Below are 22,646 nucleotides of genomic sequence, written 5' to 3'. Positions count from 1 at the left end.
AAACCTCTTTAATTACATAAGGCCTCTTGAGAAATATTATCTAAAAATTCAGCAATGAACATCAGAAAATGTGTTACCTAGGCAGCTGAAAGATTTTGGTTTTAATCAATCTAAGTAAGCAGTTAGAGACCAGTCACAAAGTGGAAATCTTTTGTCATATGTGATACTTTTTAAGGTTTCAGATTACTGACTAATTATCACTAATTAGGATTTCAACGTGCATCTGGATGCCCATTTCTGTGCCTGGACACTCCAAAAGATGTGGCTGATGCGTATTTTTTCTGCATTAGTCTTCATTTCTATTTTATTTCTATAATCTGACAATCAAATCTAAAATCTAATGGTCCTAGGTATGGGGGAAAACCCAGCATCATACTTTTTGCTGTTTGTTAGTGAATATGAAAATTCTTGCAGTGTTGTGTTTCATTTTTCATCTTTTATTGGGATTTGGTTTCATACCAAAATGTAGTGAATTTCAGGTATGGGTAAAATGTTGTTGACTGTATGTGATTATTCTTTTTTTAAAAGTGCAAGCATTATCTTTTTACTAGTAGGCCTTCATGGTAACCCAAGTGACATTCGGAAATGCTACTCATGCTCATGTATGAAGAAGATGGCATGTAGAGGAATATAGAGGATGATCTGAATGATTTGAAGGGGCTAGTATGTAGTTACATCAAGATTTACAATTGTATCTAACAGTTTGCTAGGAACGTGTTGTAGAGAAGCAAATGTTATTAAAACTAGTGCTAGGAGGCTTATAAGCCGTTTTAGTTCTTCCACAAGATAATTAATGGAAAACACATCACCTCTAAGGTAAATGCTATCATTCACATTAACTGTAATTAAGAGCATAATAAAAAACTTTATTTGTTATAACTTCATTGCATTTTATTACAAGACACACCCAGAGACATATTTGTGGTATGCTCCTAACAGTACCTGCCAGTACCTGGGATTATTCAGCAACAAACCTGTCTGATTCACTCGTTAGACTGGTAGACGTGAAAGAAGTCTTAGCCATAAACATGATGGGGCTGAAGAGTTTTGAATGTTACATTAAGAAATTCCTTGCTCATACTTTCATACTCGCAAGGCATCTTTTTAACATTCATACTCTGTGATCTGCAACCCAGGCAGCAGGCTCTTTTGTGTGATATTCAAGGCCAGCAGTTTAACACCCACAGTTCCCCAGCACCCAGTGCCTCTACGTGTACTTCGAGAGGTTATAAGAAAGTGAATTTCCAGCTGCAGCAGGTGAGATTATCAGAGCGCACACTGGCAAACACTGGGTACCTACCAAACGAAGAAACACTTAAAAAGGCACCGCCAAAGTGACACTGCATTGGCAGCATTACCACACAACCTAACAGCTTGCTTTCATTGTGGGAGGCTTTTATCCTGTCTTTCTGTCCTTGTGATAAACTTAGAGCATCCTAAGAAACAAAACAGTTATGGAGCTATAAAAGCATCTGTATTTTCTCTGACATAAAAGTCCACCAGCTTTCTGGAGATGCTGATAAAAATGCAGTGACCAAATCACTTGACAGGTTTATGAAATAAGTCAGCCTCAGTAATAATTTCTTCAGTGCTATCCTTGGACATGTTTTGAAATCTCATTATTAATATTGCAGGTCTGACAAAACCAGGTTATGTTCCTATACTTGATCAGCTGTCCAGGAGGGAAAAAAAGAGGCAACAGACAAGTGGTTTAGAGCAGATTGTTATTTGCGTGATATGAATGTATACATAGGAAAAAAATGCATACAAGCAGCATACTACTCGTAGGTTGTGATGAAGATGTTAAAAATAAAAGTGGCAATTTGAAAGGGCATGGCTGCTGTCTGCTGAAGCTACAACCAGAGGTTTGTCAGAAAGCCGTTAAGGTCTGAGTCTTAAACCAGCACAGTGATTCTGCACTCTAGAATGTAGCTGTCTAACAGCATGTTTGTCTGGGAGCCTGCATACAAACTTGTCACTGGCTGAGACAATATTACTGAGAGAGTATCTTTCTTGTTCTCCTGTAGATATGTGTTGTTAATATCGTCTTACATGTTTACTAGATGTTCTGTTGTAATGGTCCCTGCGTGGACCAGAGCCTACTGGAGATCAGAGCAGATCCATGTAAAGGAGGTGGCCTGTGGCTCTCATGCAGTGACAGCGTTACCCAGAGGAGTGGGACTGACACTGTGTACTTCCCCACAGAAGCTTTTGTCATCTTGTGCCAGCTTGTTCACTGGTAATGACCACATCTGAAAACATAAAAACATTTCCTACCACTAATATGAAGGGAATTAGTTGGTAGACAAACACTTGCAACCCTTTATATTTTATTTCTAGAATTTGCTATTCTTCCTGCTTTGTGTTTTATTTGCATTCAAGAAGTATTACATACAGTACAAAATGCTTACTGCTCTTTCTTACGCTTAATTTCTTCAACTGTGTTTTTCCTTCCAGATTTTAGATTGAGACCCCAATTAAAACTATGGGGTTTGAGTTTGTTTGGTTTTTCTTCACTGCTCTTCTTAGGGCCCTAACCCATTCCTACATGTGCAGTAAAACTTTTTCCAAGGAGTAGGTCTCTATATTAAAAATAGTAATAGTTGTCACTTGCTTAGCTGCTTTAATATTAACTTTGCAGTGCAAGTTAATTGAGTTCTGTAGAACTGCTGTTACAGCATAGGCAGGGATGGGTAAATTGATAAATAGAATGGGAGCACTGTTTCCCTAAATTCATATTGGGATGAAGCCAGCTCTGTGATGTTTTGTTTAGCCCCTTTATAGAGGTTTATGCAATATACAATTCTCCTGTTCAGTGCTTCATTTTTCTAGCACATAAAAGAAAGCATTGCTATGCACATTACAAAGCTGATCATTGCCTTTGTGAGAGACTCCGTTGTAACCATAATATTTCCCTTACCTCTCCTGAATTGGTCTATTTGACTTTCTAAGTTTAGTTTCACATTTCTTCTATGCTTCCAGGACTATAAATATTCTTACTGCCAAACTGCTCTTTTTTCTGAAATCACATCTAGATCCTTTTTTTTCTTTTTTGCATTATCAGTGTTACCAACATCCTTGCCAAATTTTTGTGCTCCATTTGCTTACAAGGAATTACTGAAGCTACAGCTCATTATGACTTCTCTGAGGTGCAAAGAAGTCACACATAAAAAAATGTGGAGTGTGTTCTGTGCATATACACAGACACATGCATACATTTACAGATGAAGAAGCTGTAAAAATTGTATCTACTGAATTCTGAGTCCTTAGAATCAGTCATAATTTCTCTGCATTTCTCAGTATCATTAATTTAGCTGAATGAAGATATGATCAAGGTAGGGGTAGACTTTCTTCCTCAGCATTCTTCTTTAACATATTATTTTAAAATTTTATCTCAGCAATGGGGAAAGCAAAACACTTGTACCAACCAGAAAAGTGCCAAAAAAAACCCAAATTAATTTCTAGTTTATGAAGCCAGAATTTCAGTAGTTTTAGGACTAATGACGGTGATCTTGATCTGTTCTTGACCTATTAAAAAAATGTAAAGACACCACGATGCTGTTTGGGGATGTGTTTAAGATACTATGTAATTTTTCACTGAAAATTAAAAGCAACAAAAGCATATAAATGTTTTAGGTCAGTGAATTAGTGTCAATTTCTGCTCTGCACTGGATGTATATCTATATTTTCTAAGGTGTCAGAAGAGAAAAGGTCATGTTCATGGTCAAAATGAAGCACAATTACCATCTCCATTCTTATTGCAAGGTTTATAATTCATGCTTGATTTAAGTTACAGTTTGCTTAAACACAAAATAAAAAAAAGTCTTCAAAGTTGTCACTCAAAAAACCTGCCTTCTTGGTGTTCTCCATTAGACATCATGTGCATCATTTTAATCTCCAAATTGGGAATAGATTTGAAGATAAATTTTGTCAGTCATCAGCAGCTATAGATTTTTATATATATTAGGCCAAGAATATACCCTCAAATTTCTAAAAGAATTAAATTTTGCATTCAATTTCTGTTTCAGAAACTAGCATTAATCAATTCTACCATATTAAAATACAGGTCTACAAAAGAAGTCCGAAACCAAAAATGGCCATATGAAGCAATTCCTGAAATGAGCTCACCTATCGAATTCACCCTGAACTTTGAGATTTATTTATTCCAAGTATGTTTTAATACTTTAAAACGTTAAAATGTGGAGATAGTGGCAAGGTTTGCTCTCTGAGAGGCCTCAGGCCATGTAAGGTGATTCGTTCCACTACTCAGTTCTACTCTGTAACAAGCAGGACTTGCTGGACATGCTTAGGTGTTCTTATTGATTCCAGTAAAGCTGAACAGGATGAGCAGAGTTTGGCTGCAAGTGTTACACATTTTTAATTTTATTTTCAAGTGACAGGCAGGCTTCCTGAAGCCAAACTGCTGAAACAAATAATATTACTGAAGCTAATGAATGAAGAGAATAAGTGAACTATGCAGGCAGGGGATTTAACTGCTACTGAGAGTCTTGGCAAATACGCAATAGAAGTTTGTATGGTAAGTAAAACATCAGTATAATTCGATCTTAAACAACAATGAAATAATTGACCTTTCGTTAAAAATTTGTATCAGGTCTGTTCAGATCCATAAATAAAGTTTAGAACCAGTGGAATTGAATGCACAATTTCTAAAGATTATATTTGAATAAATACCCCTATACTTAAATGTCTGAAATTTGAGTAATCTAACCACATCTATCATCAATATGAGCTATAAGTTCCAGTCTGCTGGTTGTCAAATATCTGGAAATTCCAGGGCCAGTCAGATACAAACCGGTGTGGAAAAGGAATCTTGGGATATTTCAAGTTGCAGTCTTTGATTCATATTGGATCTAAAACTGAGTGGATTTCTGGTCTTTAAATAAATGAACAAAATTTCAGTCCTTCACTATGACTGAATTTAAGCTCCTTTTGGGAAAGAAAAATCTTCCATTCTGTCTTCATGACAGTGTTTACTTAAACAGGACTCTGCCTCACCCTGAAACCCATAGTCATGATACAAATTTCTGTGGTATTTTTGATGAAGATTATTCATAATACATGTGTTCCAGAACTGCTAAGCATTTAAATAACTAGATTTCTAATAACACTCTTTTACCCCCCACAGGACATACCAAAAAATCCCAAGTACTGTTTTGCATGAGTCTTTCCTGATTAAACAAGGGCAGCTAGTCCTGTGATTAATTCGTATTGAAAAAATCAGCTGACTGTATATTTAAAAGCAGAGATAGACAAACACGGCTACTTTCTAAATACAGCTTCCTCATACCTGCTAAGCTACATGCTGTTCTTTTTTATTTTTTTATTCTCTCTCTCTCTTTTTTTTTTTTTTTTTTTTTTTTAACCTTTTAGGAGCACTCCAGCCACATCAGTGACAAAACAGACATCAGGCAACTAGCAGCTATCCATTAGAGTCACATCTGGTAGGTTTGACTGACACTCAGTAGAACTGATTAACCACAGAATAACATGCCAGAAATGTAACTGGAGAAGTCACTTCTGCCTGATACCAATCAATCACTCAGTGTCTGCAAGTACAAATGCACATTCACAGCGGAATGAGTTTGACCCACACTCTTATGAGACTAATAGTGAGAAACTATTGCCAGACTTTTAGATGGGAAAAATACAAGCCAAATGCCAGAAAGAAATTCACAGATGGGAACACATGTTGTTAAATGGCATCATGGCATATGACCGCAAGAATCACAGTTCTTCGTATTGTAGGAGATGCCTTCAATATGATGATGGCCAGTACTTGAAATACAGAGCTGAAATGTGTAAAATAATATAGCAAAATCCTGATGCAGTATTTTGACAGCTCAGTGCTTGAAAGATCACTTTTTCCATTAATGCAAGAGATAAAATAATGTAATGCTCAAAGCAAAAAGCATGGGTCTTGGAAAGTGAGAGCTGCTTTTTGGTCTACATTAAGTAAGGCAGTTAAGCATGTGCCAGAGTATGCTACTGACATTTTTGTTGACTCAGAATATATTTAAGTTCCATTATGTGCAACATGCTTATGTGCTCTGCATCAGTGTCTTTAGCTTTGTGATTTCAGCTCTCAAACTATCTGAAAATAATGCAGGTCAGACTCCACCTTGCTAGCCAGGCATGCTCAAGGGAATACAAAAATAACTCTTCTAGTCATGCAACTTGAGGCATCACTGAATTTGGTTGCAGTTTCTTTGCATTCAGAGTATTAATGGGTCCTAGACACCATGGTGTAATGTTGGGATACTGTGAGTCTGTCGTGTGGAGTTGGGAGCACAAAGACAATTTTACAAGCCTCTTATAGGATGCAACAGTCAATACAAAATCCTTCTTTGCCTCCAGTTTATGTAGTCTCTTCCATATGCCCTCCAGTGCAGGACCTGGCAGTACAGAGTCCAGAGTCTAACAAAAATTTAACACCATTTGCCAGAGAGAACACACAAAGAAAATTATTCTCTGGGCCACCTTCCGGATTCCACAAAATTGACTGTTATATTTAAATCCTTTGAATCTGTAATGCTGGTTGACTGTAATTTTTTTAGAGTTTTGTGGACCAGAAAGGAAGATTTTCTAGCTTGTAGGTTTTGAGGCAGCCAGAGACCCCACTATATTTTAACAGGCACATTGTACAGTAGCTTTCACAAACGGCTCCATTACAGCCTGTTGAAGCTATTGCAGAAAAAAACATGCTATACCTCAGCCACCAGGTTTGCCTATATATTTGCTAGACTTGTGTATATCAGGACCAACTCAAAGCAGGGATGGGTTGAATGGTAATAACAACTGAGAACAAAGCAGGCTTTTACACTGGAAAGAATCAGTCTATCTATAAAAGAAAATACCCATTACATATAATTATTTCCTCAAACAAAAAATTGATTTGGTGTCTTAAGTGTAGAGCTTCACAAGAAATGACTGTGCAATAATCTTTTTTAAAGAAGACAGCTTTCTGAAAGCAAGCCATATGCATAATGCCCACTAACAAGAGATGAATCTGATTGAAAATAACTGTGCAGATAATCTCATTCCATTTTTAAAGCACTAAGCTCTGTGTGATTGGCACAATTGCATTAATAATTTATAGCCATTGGGAATTGTTGGTTTCTGCCTTTTTTGGGAGTGTGAATCACGAATGATTGCTCATTTTAACAATATTGAAAAAGATTGGAGAAGTAAAGCTGAAGGGAGGAAATGTGCTGACAGAATGTGCAATGATTGTGTTGGCCAGCCTGGCTTCTGGAGCTGGCTATCAAGTGTGTTTTTTCTACTCCACTTGCGAGAATCCTTATATGAGGAAAACATCATCTCTGGAAACAGTGCCCAGTGGCTTCTATTGTTTGAGAATGTCGAAAACTCCCTATTTTGTTTATATTTTAGATGTGGTATAAAATAAATTCAAAAATGTGCAACTAGGCTTTGTTTGGTTTGTTGCAATGTCAAAAAGCTTTAATGCTTAAGCTGTCGCTGCTGTTCCTGACAGAGCAAAGTAGGACAATCAAAAATGATGCATGAAAGGAGCTCCCTGTGCCTGACTTCACCATTTTTAGCATGCAATGGTATAAAGTTGTTTACTGGACTTGTTTCTTTGGGGGTTGAACACAGCATGTTTTGCAGAAGGATCAGCCTTTTAATATAAGATCAATTACTTTTCTTACCATTTGAGACATATGCTCAATGCACTTCTGCAGTTTTGAAAGTGTATATATTTCCTGTACTGTATTATATACCATTTAGCTATTTTCTTTAGTGTTAGAATGCAAATCATGTATTAGAAACTTTGTCTTTCCATCCATACAGACACAGAACAAAGATACCCAGACTTTGAGAAGAATAGCTGGTGGCTTCTGAGCTATAGAACCAAATCCAATCAGTGTTCATAAACCTTTACAAACATATAGCATTGTCAGCCCGAGAATTGATCTGAATTAGAGGTTTCACACTTCTCCATTGTGTAACAAAACTCTATTTGTAGGATTTACTATGCCTCTTCCAAACTAGAGTTTTGAAAGCCTGACTCTATCCATTCACTAATGATGATATTCTATCTAAGCAAGAAGTTCTAGTTGATATATTTAGTTCAAATTTCTAAGAAAAGACCAAAATGTTTGCTTCTGCATTCTAGTGCAGTAGGAATGCACTTGGGAAATAACCACAATCAGCTTGTCTCTAGGAATAAGACTTGGACAGAAGAGTCCCTCACAAACTATGTTTTGTAATTTTCACCTTGCTTTTTTTCCCTTGCAGCTGTTCTGGGCTGCCTCCTTCATTTCTGTTTCCTATCTTCCAATGGATGTGAACCATCTGATCCTTGGAACAGTTTTTCGCCAGCAGTACAAAACAACTGTGAAAGTCCCAACCTTGGCTCTATCTTCTATTAACACAGCATTAACATTGAAAGGTACAGATTAAGGCTGTATTCTCTCTAGCTGCCTCAGTCCTGCTGCAGTTCCTTCCTGTCCCGCCAGCCTTTAGCAGCTGCCACTCGCACACTTCCCAGAGGCTCCAAGTGCCCTCCCTAGCAGGAATGCCCAGGCTGGGATGGTTTGAGGCAAGTCTGTCCTTGATGGTATCTGGCTTCAGGTCACAGAAGTACATGGATAAGCCTCATAGTGAATCTTCTCAGGAGCCAGCGCACAACCCTTTTCGCTTCTCATCATTTCTTTGTTCCTCTGCGCAGGGGCTCCCAGCAGAGGAGACCAACAAAGCACCTCTCTGCTCCTCAGTCCTGCTTTGGCTCTTCAGCTCACGGCTGGCCAACCCCCAGGCACCTTGCAGGTAACCTGCCTCCCCTGGGGTATCTTGCTCTCTTACATTTCCATCCTCCTTTTTTTTTTAAACTCAGAATGTGCTTTCCTCACCCCCAGCCTTTTAGGGCATGCTGGGGTACACTAGTGATTTTTCCAACAGAAATGTTGCCTGTGTTGCTTAAAAGCTCCAGCAAATCAAGAGGGCAGTACAATTTACATGACTTCAGGGTTGCAAAATCCGGATGGGATCCTTTCAGCCAGCCTCTCTCCAGCTGGCTGTAAGCACTTCTGAAGATAAATGCTACAATTTGCAAAGGAGCTTAGGGGAGTAGGTGCCTGATCTCCTTGGATTCCTTAGAAAATCCCATTTTTTAGGCTTTTGTACCATTAAAATCTGTTCTTCCTTTTTCAGAAAAAGAGAACGCTTTGTTTACTGAAAATAAACTTCAAAAGCACATAGTGTTTTAAGTTTTTTTCTTGTTCATAATAGCTATGCATTTATAGTTCTCTATGAAGGATAACTGTTGATTTTAGGAAGCATGTGTGGAGGCACTCAGTGAATAGATTGAACAGGTAATCCTATTACATCTACTCTGATTGCAGAAGTTACTGTAATTTTAGTTTTTGTAAGGGAAGGTGTAAGGCTTTTATATGCATGCCTGTATATCTGAGTGTTAAGCAACATGCAATAATTAGGTAAAGTCAGCAATAATAAGAAACTGGAGCTTCCTATTAATCACTTCTTGAGCTATTTTTGGTGTGATTATTTGTGAGGAAATTAGGAAGATCTGAACCATTAAAGCCTGGCAAAACACAGAGCTCTGCCCTATAAAAAATAAATAACAAACCAAAAGATAATTACAAAATATATACTTAGAGGCAAATTACTCTGCAGAACTGTCATTCTTGCCACAGTGTAACTGATTATGATGTGACAAAGCTTAATTCCCACTGAATGTTTTAGACTTAGTCTCTACTCCCTGGGGTCAGGGAACTCTTCCTGGCAGCAGTGGCTATTTCTGGCCTTTACTTGTTTTTCCAAGAATGTCTCATCTATGATCTGCTGTCTGGACCCATTTCACTGTCATTTGTTTGTTAGTACATTTTACTAGTCGTTTTTAAAACAAAAGCCCCAAATCACTGCACAAACCCCAGAAGTATCTGCAGAAAATAAGTCAACAGGCTTATAATTACTGATGCTGAATGCTACCTTATTTTCAGATTAGGTCTGTCGAATCAATCTCAATGGGAGGGTGTAAGATACTACTTAGTATTCTGAAATCAGAACTGATCTGTAACGATGAGTTATAGAATATTAACCAATTGTACAATTTTATCTTTTTTCCTGAGTACCATGTCGGGAAAAACCCCTACAGTGTAAAAAGTAAGAACTACCATATACTTAGGAAAATTCTGCCACAAGTTTAGAATTCTTAAGCTATTCTCCTTTTTTTCCTACCAGTATCCAGTGATTTAATTCAGATCCAGAAGAGCGCAATGGCTTTTGCTGCCGCATTGGATGCAATGTAAATTATTTAAAGACAAATGTCAAATTTTCCTGTAGAACAAGATATTAAAGAGCCTGGGTAAATGACAAGAATTTGTCTACAATGTAATCTGAATACAACATTTATAAACTGTAGTATATATTGTATTGTGTTTTAATTTGTTTTGGTGTAGTTTTCATTTCTTCGCCAATGGTACGTATTTCAGAAATCACCAAATTATTTAGCATAATTTGTGATGAGCATTTTATTACCTAGAAGTGAATACCTGAAAGACAAGAACAATCAAAGAACAGCAAAACATATCTGTTTTAAGCAATAGACAAGGAGAGTGATGATACATAATAGGAACTGTAAATAAGTGTTGAGTTTCCAAATGAGATGGGACCAATTGATTGTGCTACTGTGCTTTTGAAACAAAAAATGCAACAAGGGTAAGCAAGTGTCTAATTCTTCTTGATGCTGGCTCAGAAAAAATTCTCTGCTTTAAACTGAGAAAGGGATCATATATCCCACACTGAGTTAACAAGCCTTTACTGTAGGTGTTTTTCATTATTACTATTACATTATAGGCAGGCAATTATATTGAGTATAAAACCTTTTTTATACTTCACTGATTACATTTTTAGTAACAGGTCATGAACAAATTAATCACCTCTTTGGAGATCTTTTTTAGTCTTTTTCTGAGGCTTTCCAAGTTTGTGTAAACAATGATTACAGCTCACAACTTGATACTCTGCTCACACTGAGTAACACCTTCCCACAGTGATGCAGTGGGATTGCTGATGCTGTAAGTGGGAATTAGCATACGCACTATGGGTTCTATACCAGCCTCAACTGCTTCAGTGATGGGAAAAATCACTAGAAAGTACTTAGGGTCTTTAAAGCAATGATTCCATCAACCCATTCTCTTACTTTCAGAAAACAAGAGCTTTAGATCACTCTTGACTGATTTAAGTTGATACGGTTATATCCCGTCCATGTTAAAAGGTCTGCTAGCTGTATTCCCTATGCTTATCTTTTTTTGCTCATCTTTTTTGAACCTACTTATTCCTTTTTCTTCCACAATTACTTGCAGTCATGAGATCCACGATTTAATCATGTGTGGTTGAAGAATGAATTCATTTTTTTTGTTGAATATTCTGCTTCATAATTTCAATGGGTGTCTCCTAGTTTTCACAGTGCGTGAAGTGGAGAATTTTTGCTTTTCACAGTGTTAAAGGAGACGTTAGAGCTGACGTTTGAGGAGCTGCTTCAGGGGCTGTAATCTCTCTGTGCAAATGGACTTTGTGAGTTCAAGGAAAACCCTGTATCTGAAGCTCCAAGCATCTGCACTGGCCTACCACATCCTCACAAGGTATTAGCTGAAGCTTTTCAAAACTTTCTGATTTTTAAAGAAACTGTGTTACAAAATGGTATCCAGATGAGATTATTTAGCATTACAAGTCCTTATGCAGCTTTTAGGAGAATCACTTATTTGCTAAATAGAGTGCAGCAGCTCCTTGGGAGTCATTCCAGTCTATCAGGTAAATCTGTAATTAGTATCCAGTTGATCTGAAGCATGGTGCTGTCATTATATTGATATAGACATACACATTAGAAAACATTACTGCCTGGGCACAGCAGGCAATTCACAGACTAATAACTCACCCATTTTACTTTTTAAAAGCCTACTTATTTTTCTTTCAGAGTTAAAATAGAAAAGCATAATTACAACAACATTTTTAATTTTAAGTTAAGCATAAACCAGACAAGACACCTGTAATTTTTTCTGTGATTTTTATGTTTTGAAGATAGTCTATTAGATTTTTTTTAAAAGACCTGAGAGCCTTTTTGGTTTTTAGGCATATAGGTGGTGTAGTGACATTAAACTGGTAGCAACAGGAAAAAAAAAAGAGGAAATATTGGCAGTTGGTTTTGTGAAAATAAATTTTAAATAAAACCCCAGAAGTTTGGATTTAGTGCAGCCAACTGGAATCCCACTTCATTTTGTTTGAATTTCAAAATTTAGTTCCCTTTTGCACTAAATGGAGGTCCCATGTTTTGGTTTAAAATATGTAGCCATGACTGAAATAGAAGGAAATAAAATGAAGTGACAGCTTTTATCTACTATACTTCCATCATATTGAATTAAAATTAGGATAATTACACTGAGGTGGATTTGGCAGTGTAAATGAAATTCAGGCATAAGAATGCTGTGAAGTTTCTCTGGCCAGGAGCAGATGTACAAATCGGTTACTTTGATAACCTCCCCACCTGATTACCCATTATATTGCATTTGCAAGTCATTCAGTCTTCTATTGAATCATTGCTTAAGCCTTCATTATTAACTAAGCATTACTTTTTCTTTCGCATACATTGACTAGAGGTTTGGGATATGAAAAGCAAAGCTCAAAGGTCTGATGCTTAGAAAATGGTTACTGTCTGCAGATTCAAATACAGGAAAATGGGTATATTTTGTCATTTTTTTCATGGCCTTAATATACCATGGCCAGTGTAAGCATAAACCAGATTTCTTCAAGGCCAACAGGAATAATAAACCATTCTCATTCGCGTGACATGTTTGAAAGGAGCAATGTGAACAAAGAGTGAATACTACATGGAGGAATTCAGTCTGATACGTTTTCAAACAGAACTACAAAAGCTGTGAACCATTACATGCATACAGGGTTGATTGATTGATTTTGCTTTAAAATCACATTCGATGGGAAAATTTGTCTGAAAAATAAGCCAAATCAGGCATGCCAGTATACCTGTCATAAATAAAATCAGAAATGCAAGTGCTTATTGAACAAGACATCAAGACCAGTTTTGTGACTAATGAAGTAGACTGGAGCTGAGGGAAACCTGAGACATAAATATTTTTCAGTTTATTTGTAGGGTGGAGGATAATATGTGTAAGAGAATAACTCTTAATTCCAATTGTGAAATATTTTGAAACAAATGAAAACAAGTTTGAGGCAGGCAAGCACTGGCTGACCTACATGGTCTTTTCGGTAGTAAAGTAAAATTCAGACTGAAGTATTCACCCAGCTCTGAAATGAGGGCATCTTTTACATTGAGGATCTAGCTTTTTCACCAGTTGCTCATACAGCTGGGGGAAATATATGTAACCTTCTCCTTTCCTTGTCCCATGGGCTCTTTATGCAGTATATGTACATCAAGTAGCATAGGTGGGCTTTGCCCTTCTTGGGACTATGGGCTCTACCTTTATAAAACTGTGATGTGATTGGGATTCTTTTTAAGCTGTTGATCTTGGTGCTGAACGGGATCTGTAAAGATAAAAACTTTGAGAAACAGAAATCTCATTCCAACATTATGAAATGCCTTACTAGCAAATCCTTTGGATTAATTCATCACCCACAGTCTTTCAGGTAGATGTTTATTCAAAAACTTTTAGTTTGCGTCATATATTTCATTTTTTACCAACAAAAACTCTAACAGAAGTAACTTTGTTAAACTGCACTGAACACAAATACAGTGTGATTGCAGTGAGCGAATAATGGAAAAGACCAAAAACTGGAGATCAGAATTTGCAAAACATCCATAAAGAATAAAAATTACATTTGATTTTGTAAACATGTTGCCAGTAATACTGGGGTTAAGACCTAGTTTAGGAGCATGTTTAAGATGGGAACTTCATATTATTTGAATCTCTCGGTTTCTGTTGACAGGCTGTCTGTAAAACACCTCCTGCTTTCATTTTAGAACATTGCAAATGATAAAAATAATGTTCAAAATCCAGTAAGAACTTTAAAGTTCTATTAATGATATTAATAATTTAGTAAGCAATCTTGGGCTGCAGTTAACAACCATCCATAACAACCAGTCAGACTGATGGTGTAATTCACAAAACTGTTCTGTCACTATAAAAAATAAAGTATGACAATCAAAAAGTGCAGTAGAAAAAGTTTAGTGAGAGGCTGATCTGTAATTACCGCTCCAACTCAGCTGAGATTTCCAAACATTCTATTGTTTCTATGAACCTCTCCTGCCTGCCTCCAAATCATGCCCCTCAGCCTCTTACACCAGAGGGCAAACTGGAGCTGAATTTGTATGTTCATGTGCTGATACTTTATCAGGAATTTAAGGTAATTTTATTGATACAATTATATTTATATTATCTGAGTACTGTTTTGTGACAACTTCTAATAAACATCGAAGATTTTGTTCACAGACACAATAAGAGAAGTAAATATTATCGTATTATTAAACTCTTATGTACAACAGGATATTTTGTAGCCTATCTATCTCAGGCCATCTGGGTTTCCAGCAAAGTACGGGCCAAGAAAGCAGAAAAGGCAGAGAACACCCAGGGAGATTAAATGTCACAGCAACAACTCAAGAATGTTGAATCTTGACTCAAAAAAACTCCAGCTGTCAGAAAAACTTTTAAGTATCACTCTTCATATATATTTTCTATCCTCAAAGATCTCTCTAATGTTCTGGTCTGGAAATCTTGTGCATTTGCCATCACTCTTTTGAACATGACTTTATTGTTCACTGTGAGAAAAACAAGTTTTGTACTTTTATTTCTTCCCATGAAGTAGGGATTTTTAAGACCACTGTCACTTAAGTGCATCAGCAATAAATAAAGCTTCAAGTCAGGATAGAAAGAAAGTATTGCCACACCATTTTCAACTATCTAATATATCAATAGGTTTTTGTATTCTTGAGTTTCACTTTTTCCACTTGCATATTTATGAGGACCAGGCAAGAGATCCAGGCATAATATAAGGAATCTGTTAATCAGAAAGCAAATTTGCTCATCTTAAAATCTCTCCAAGATAGAAAGCAATTTTGAAAAAATATTATTTTCTTTTAGCTAGATTTTCATGTCATTCTTTTGCTTTTCTTTACACTCTGCCCAGCTAGTGGGAATTGTATGGGGGGGGTGGGGGGTGGTCGGTTTTCTGTTGAAGGAGAAACAAATGACATGAAGACAGTGCATTTTCTGAGTTTAAACTGTTTCAGTTTTAGTGTGCACAAGCAGAAGTACTTATAAATAGCCTGCAGTCAATCTTGGTTTTAAATATACCAGCCTAACATCAGCAGTGCTTTTCTAGAAGGCACTGTGCCTTAAGAGCTTGCTATAGTTACGCAAACAGTCATGCTTGCCTCTTGCAAGGGCATCACAAAATTATCAATACATCTTTCCTGAAAGTTAAGCTACACTTTATCAGGTGATCATTCATAACTTTTCGCAGTGTTATAGGTTCACCTGGATCAAGAATCACCTCCAGATCAGATGTACAAATCAGCCAGAGTATGAGCTTTACACTTGCTTTATTTCACCTTTAGGGCAGATGATAACTCTCCTGTTATTGTTCCACAACATAACACATTATTTGGGTTGAAGGGTTGTGTTTTGATTATATAAATGTTTGATGCTGTGATTGCACCTATGAAAGCCCCAGAAACTGGGCAAAATACACCCTTGGAGTAAGTGGGTCACCTTGCCTTTAAACCTGTGTCCTGTGGGACAGGATATATACGTTCTGTCAGGAGGACTTTGGCAGCCTACAATTCCGTTGCAGGGAAGTGGTTTTTTTCCTCCATCAGACTTACTATTTTCTATAATGAAGACTATGGTGATTTGGACTCAGTCTCTTGAGGAAGGAGAGGGGAAGGGCTGGTGTAGGTCAAGAGGGTGGCAATCTTCAGCAAAGACTGGCCATGTAGGAGTAATAGAGGTGAATCACACAACTAGATGATAGGAGAGCAGGAATGGATATCACTGGGGTAATTAGCAAAGACTTTCAGGCTCATGGGAATTGCTTGTGAATATATTCCGGGGAACGGAACATTGAACAATTAGTGTTTGAAGCTGAAGGCACTACAAAACACCAAATTAATTGATCCAGGCTATGCTCATGTAATTGTTTTGCAGGTTAGCTTCTAAAGGGACAGACAATTCCATGTTACAAAGGCTCCTGAGAATCTGCAAGTGTGAAAAGCTACTTAGAAGGCTAATGAGAAAGGTTAGATTTTCATTTCCCAAAGCTAGATATGGGAGTATACATCTGAACAGGGACTCAACTTAGTTTTATTTATTTCAGAGAACTTTTGAGGCAGTTTGAACCTTGTTGTTATCACTTGCACTTGATGTTTATTGAATAAATATCCTTTTATAAAGTCTTACGCTGAATTATTACTGAAATATCTGTTCAAGATTGTATTCTGTAGATCTAATTCAAGATTATAGGTTCCGGCAGAATTTGAACAGGGATGCCTTTGTCTCCCTGTGACCAACATTTCTGTTTCTGTTTCTAGTTCTTATGCTTTTCTGTATAGCAGCCCTGAATCTATGATTGAATGTTATTTATTAGGCGCTTTCCTTTGAGAGCTGTGTCAGAGAACAAATATGTGAACAGACTGGTAAAGGAATTTTCAACCTTTACTTTCAATTCACCAGACTTGAAATCATTACTACTTTTCATTTGGTCGTTTCCTTGTTTCTTTAAAATCAATCTGTACTCAAAGAACAATTTATAAACAAAATACAAACTAGGAATATCCTCTCAGCTCTGAACCAGTTACAGTTGTCAAACCTCACAAGCACCTTCCTATGTGTAACACACGCTTTACAGAATGCCTGCTGAGGATATAGATGAGCTACCTTGCTGACAGGCCCTTTAACATATGATAGAAACAGAGACAAAGGAGAGGATAAATTGCTAACATACCTCACCTTTACAGAGAGAGTTATTTCCTTCATTAACTTACTATATTTTTTTTAAACTTTATATACTGCTTTAAATATACTACTTTTGTTAGATTTGGACTAGGATTATTTTTACATGCACCCCAGGAGGCATGAGATATGTATGCATCCCAGATGGGAGAAGATTATTTTATTGTTGAGATAGTTGTGGAAAACTACTGCTACTCTTACTCCAAATGCAAATGAAGCTCATCTTGTTTAAGGCCTTTCCCTAAAATACTATCTAGCTGCACAACTGGCAAGAATTCCTTGTGGCTTCCAGATACTGAGAGCAAACTGGAAGTGAAATACCTGGCTTACTCCAAATATAGCTGAATAATAAGAAACAGAGGCAAAAAACTTTCACATCTGGAATACTGTGTCTTTTCTGATGCCCTGTACAAGACAGACACTGACATACTGGAGCCAGTCTGGCTGAGAACCATGAGCATGATTAGGAAGCTAAAGGACAACGTAGCAGGAGACTGCGTGTCTTAAAGAAGCCACAGTGAGGTGGATCTAATTTCTGACTTCAATTGCCTAATGGGAGGTTATAGAGGAGGCAGAGCCAGAGTATTCTAGAGGTGCACAGCAAAAGGACTAAGGCCAACAGCCACAAGATGCAGCAAGGACAACTCTAACTAGATATAATGAAAAAGATTTTTCATGGCACAGGTTGCCCAGATACACTGTAGAATCCATCCGGAGAGATAATCAAGCAAGGCCCTGACCAATCTGATCTAACTTTGAAGTTGACCTTGTTGTGAGTGGTACTGGATGGGATAACTTCCAGAGATCCCTTCCAATCTGAATTATGTTATTTATTTCAGCTGTGGGTTTCTTAGTATGTACATAGGGAATGTGAAGTCAGAGCTTTGGAGGCTACTCAAGTGAGAAGGACAAAGTATACTGAAAGAAAAAAGAATAACAAAACAAAGAGATCTGTTTATCCTTTGGAAAAAAAAAAATCACACATAGTAATTCTGTCTTAGGTTGTCAATTACTGTTTTGCAGATAATACAGGTTCTTTAAAAGCTTCACACAGAGTAAGACAGCTGAAAGTATATTATTTTTGCCTTGATATGAAATACCAACTGTTATAAAAGTTTTAATGTCTTTTAAATATTGTAGCATGTGGGGGAAAAGAAAATCAGAACAACCTAACAAAAGAATTAAAAATGTGTTGCTCCAAACAAATTAACATTTTCAAATGCCTTAGCTTAGTGATTCCTATAGAGGCATGGGTGATCACAAGATGTTGGCCCTAATTTTGTCTCTAGCTGTTTTTGTGATTGCCTAAGCTCTTCAGTGACGAGATCAGCGATGGTGTTACAGCATTGGTGGATAGGGGAAGAGCAACTGACATCATCTATCTGGACTTGTGCAAAGCTTTTGAACACTGGCCCACATGATGTCCTTGTCTCTAGACTGGAGGGATTTAACAGATGGACCACTCGGTGGATAAGGAATTGGCTGGATGGTCACACTTAGAGAATTACAGTCAACAGCTTGATGTCGAAGTGGAAACCACTGACGAGTGGTGTTCCTTAGGGGTCAGTAGTGGGACTGGTGCTGTTTAACATCTGTGCAGCAGCATGGGCAGTGGGATGGAGTAACCTCAACAAGTTTGCTGACGACACCAAGCTGTGTGGTGTGGTTGACATGCTGGAGGGAAGGGATGAGATCCAGAGGGACCTGGACGGTCTGGAGAGGTGGGACCATACGAACATCATGGAGTTCAACAAGGCCAAGTGCAAGGCCCTGCACCTGGGTTGGGGCAATCCCATGCACAAACACAGGCCTGGGGGAGACTGGATGGAGCAGCCCTGAGGAGAAGGACTTGGGGGTGTTCGGTGATGAGAAGCCTAACGTGAGCTGGCAGCATGCGCTTGAGCCCAAAACCCCCCCTGTGTGCTGGGCTGCAACCCCAGAGCGTGAGCAGCAGGTCGAGGGAGGGGATTCTCCCCCTCTGCTGCGCTCTGGGGAGACCCCCCCTGCAGTCCTGATCCAGCTCTGGGGCAACAACACAAGAGGGACATGGAGCTGCTGGAGCAAGTCCAGAGGAGGCCACAGAAATGCCCCAAGGGCTGGAGCAGCTCTGCTCTGGAGCCGGGCTGAGAGAGTTGGGCTTGTTCAGCGTGGAGAAGAGAAGGCTCCTGAAGGGGTGACCTTAGAGCAGCTTCCAGTGCCTAAAGGGGGCCTACATGAATACTGGAGGAGGACTTTTCACAAGGGCCTGTAGTGACAGGGCAAGGGGGATTGGTTTTAAACTGACAGAAGGTAGATTTAGGTTAGATATTAGGAAGAAATTCTCTAGTGTGAGGGTGTTGAGACACTGGCACAGCTTGCTCAGAGAAGTTGTGACCCCCATCCCTGGAAGTATTCAAGGCCAGGTTGGACGGGGCCTTCTAAATATTTTTACAGATCTCCAGGATCATTGAATCATAGAACAGTTAGGATTGGAAAGGACCATAAGATCACCTAGTTCCAACCCCCTGCCACAGGCAGGGACACCTTCCACTAGAGCAGGTTGCTCCAAGCCCCGCCCAGCCTGGCCTTGAACACTGCCAGGGATGGAGCACATACATAGTTGCTTTTTTTAGCTCATTCCATGGCAGAAATTCTATTGCAGTGTGCTGAATAGTGCAGTAGAAGGCTCCAAAAATTTTTCCAGGAAAAAAGGTATTTTCATGTGAAATTTATTCACCTGCTGGAGGCAGGAAGTAGTGGGAAGGAAGTTACAGACACAGGGTTTTGGTCAGAATTTTTACTGAACTTCTGTAACATATGATACTGCAAGGTTACGCAGCTTCATATGGTTAATGCCATTTAAATGCAATGAGGAAATGTTATTTTGCTTACATTGTTTTATATCTGATGAATATACAGATCTAAATATAGATTTGGAAAGGCAGGCTTCTAACTAGAAGTGTATTAAAGGTCGAAAATAAAAAAGCCAGCCAGGCCAACGGAATGGTTTAGTAATTCTGAGAGAGTTGGAAATAAAATAGAATGTAGTAATGACTTCTGTTGGAAATTGGGATGAAATACTGAAATATTTTATTAATAAAACCCAAGATATAGTAGCTGATCTCCCAAATTTGCTTGTTTTGTTCCTCACTGGACAGAGGGAGGGTGAAATAGTTTTTTCGTATAGTGCAAAGGCACCATAGGAGTAAAAAAAAAAATCAAATTAAAAAAATCACCAATTTTTCTTCTCTATGGTAAAACTCTTTGAAGTGTCCTTCAAATACTTGTCTTATTTCTTTGCTCCCCTGGTTGCTGCCTATGGCTCTTTATGTATATTTCTACGTAGACGCAGGTAATGTTTTACTCTTGATCTATGACAGCTGGGGGATACAAGTGATAGAATAATAGTGTAAATTGCACATCACATACTGTAGCTTTCATCCTGCATCTTCTTTCATCTTTCCTCAGTTTTAAGCCTCTTCTCACATGGGTTACATCATCCTGTATTAATAGGCTACACCTACCCAAGCTATAGAAATGTGTAAATTATGTTAACTTATACCTACCTGTCAAACTACTTTTCTAGGAGAAGGTTCCTTAAAAAGAGAATATAGTGTGCCCCTCCTTTCCCTCCATCTGCTAGAAAAGCTTATTTCTTATATCCTGTGAGAAAAGGCTACTGACAGAACTACAGAACAATCCTATTATCTGCTTCTTTGTTCCCTGAGCATTTTCTGGGGTGTCAAGTTTTTTTTGTGGGGGAACATTATTTAGATCTGAGGAGTTTACCTGCTTTTGGACTCAAACCCACACATATGGAGTGACTTAGGGTCTGTCTCCCATTTGCTTTGCTTCTGATCTTGGTCTGTTGCGTTACAACTGTGCTAGCAAGAGATAGAAGGAAGTTTGAACTACAGGTTTCTTGAATGACTTCGTGCCTTGAAGTGTATTCATAGAACAAGATAGAACATCTCCATACAACTGAAGCAAATACTAATGTTGATCTTTGTTTTGTCCTCAGCCCAGAAGGCTTAGAAGACATTTTTTGGAATGTTTCTGTTCTGTTATGTTCTCCAGGGGGTGGAAACAGAAGAAATTACAACATCACACAGTTAAATACATGTGAGTAATGGCACAAGCACTTGTTAAGTCAGATGTTACTTTGAAACATCAAAATCTATTAAATTTTCATGGGAAACTTGAAATGTTGTCTTAAAGCACAACCACTTTAATAGCAGCCCTTGACTTCCCTTTCTGAGACCATCATGGCAACATCACATACCAATGAAGAAAAATGCTTTGTTAAAATGATTATACCAAAATGGAATTGTGGTTTAACCCTCTGACATTAAACATTGCACGGGTGTCAAAACAGTGGATAATTTTGTATGGACTGTTCTACAAGGCATAACTATTTGAATGGCAGCCTTAACTTTTCACTTGCCTTGATGAAACTAAGAGTTTGGAAGTGCATTTTGAATAAATGGTCAGAACTGTGAACTATGCCTTTGGCTCCAGTCATCTGCAAAACTGTGCTAAACTTTCTCTGAGCTTCTTGTAGAAATCAACAATTGGGCTAATTCCTAAAAAAAGGGCAGGGCCCACAGCTCTTACTGGCATAATCCATACACCCTAGTGACATGAATATCAGGTCAAACATTGCTTCTTTTCTAGTCAGACCGCGTTATTGTGTAGTAACATCTTGTAACACAGAATCATAGAATCATATAATCACAGAATAGTTAGAGTTGGAAAGGACCTTAAGATCATCTAGTTCCAACCCCTCTGCCATGGGCAGGGACATCACACACTAAACCATGTCACCCAAGGCTCCATCCAACCTGGCTTCGAACACTGTCAGAGATGGAGCATTCACAACTTCCTTGGGCAACCTGTGCCAGGGCCTCACCACCCTCACAGTGTAAAGAACTTCTTCCTTATATCTAACCTAAACTTCCCTTGTTTAAGTTTGAACCCATTACCCTTTGTCCTGTCACTACAGCCCCTAATGAAGAGCCTGTACATCATAATGCCAACACAGGCTAAAGCTTATTCCACAGTCTGGAGCTTCTGCTGCACAAGGTAGGTAATGCATTACGATAACTTTCTATTTCATGAACGCACATCAGGTCCAAGAATTAGCCAGGAAACAGCAGCACTCAAACATTCTAAGCCTCTCATGTGTAGCACCTCATACCATTATGTTCAAAGTGTATATGCCAGGCGGTATAGCAGATCAAATAGTAGAATTTGTTTTGATTACCTTGGTTATACTTTGTACCACTATAGTTAGATTTTTGTACGCATTTAAAAAATAGTTTTGAAAGTCTGAATTATTTAAATTTAAAATATTATTAAATATCTAAGTCTCATTATTTCTAAAGATTTCATAATACTGATTTGCTGATGCAGCTGCATTTCCATTTATGTAAAATAGTAGCAACAATGGGAAACAACAAAGAAAACTGAAGGGGTCAGCTGGCACCCTTGGGGCCAATAGTACTTTGTTCTCTGGTACAATATTAAGCAGCACAAGTAAGTTTTTCAAAATCTGTTCTATTGTAACATCATCGTTACTGCAGTCACCCATTAAGATTAATATACACAGCGTCAGGAGGTTCAGGGGAAAGCAAAAATCGTATATGAATACACATTCTATTCCCCAAAATCTTTTCAGCGGTACAAGAG

At 38.0% G+C, this 22,646-nt stretch overlaps 1 long non-coding RNA gene across 1 annotated transcript; it reads left to right on the top strand.

The window, feature by feature from the left end:
- Positions 1 to 8,295: 8,295 nt before the first annotated feature.
- On the top strand, positions 8,296 to 21,378 carry LOC115607070. The gene is made up of 4 exons (XR_003991077.1): positions 8,296 to 8,431; positions 8,711 to 8,808; positions 11,500 to 11,642; positions 20,980 to 21,378. It is a non-coding gene; the product is annotated as an uncharacterized LOC115607070 (long non-coding RNA).
- Positions 21,379 to 22,646: the final 1,268 nt, after the last annotated feature.

This window comes from Strigops habroptila, chromosome 4, assembly GCF_004027225.2.
Source record: "Strigops habroptila isolate Jane chromosome 4, bStrHab1.2.pri, whole genome shotgun sequence".
Lineage (NCBI taxonomy): Eukaryota > Metazoa > Chordata > Aves > Psittaciformes > Psittacidae > Strigops > Strigops habroptila.
The sequence above is the reverse complement of the archived record's forward strand: the minus strand, read 5'-3'. Positions and strand labels throughout refer to the sequence as shown.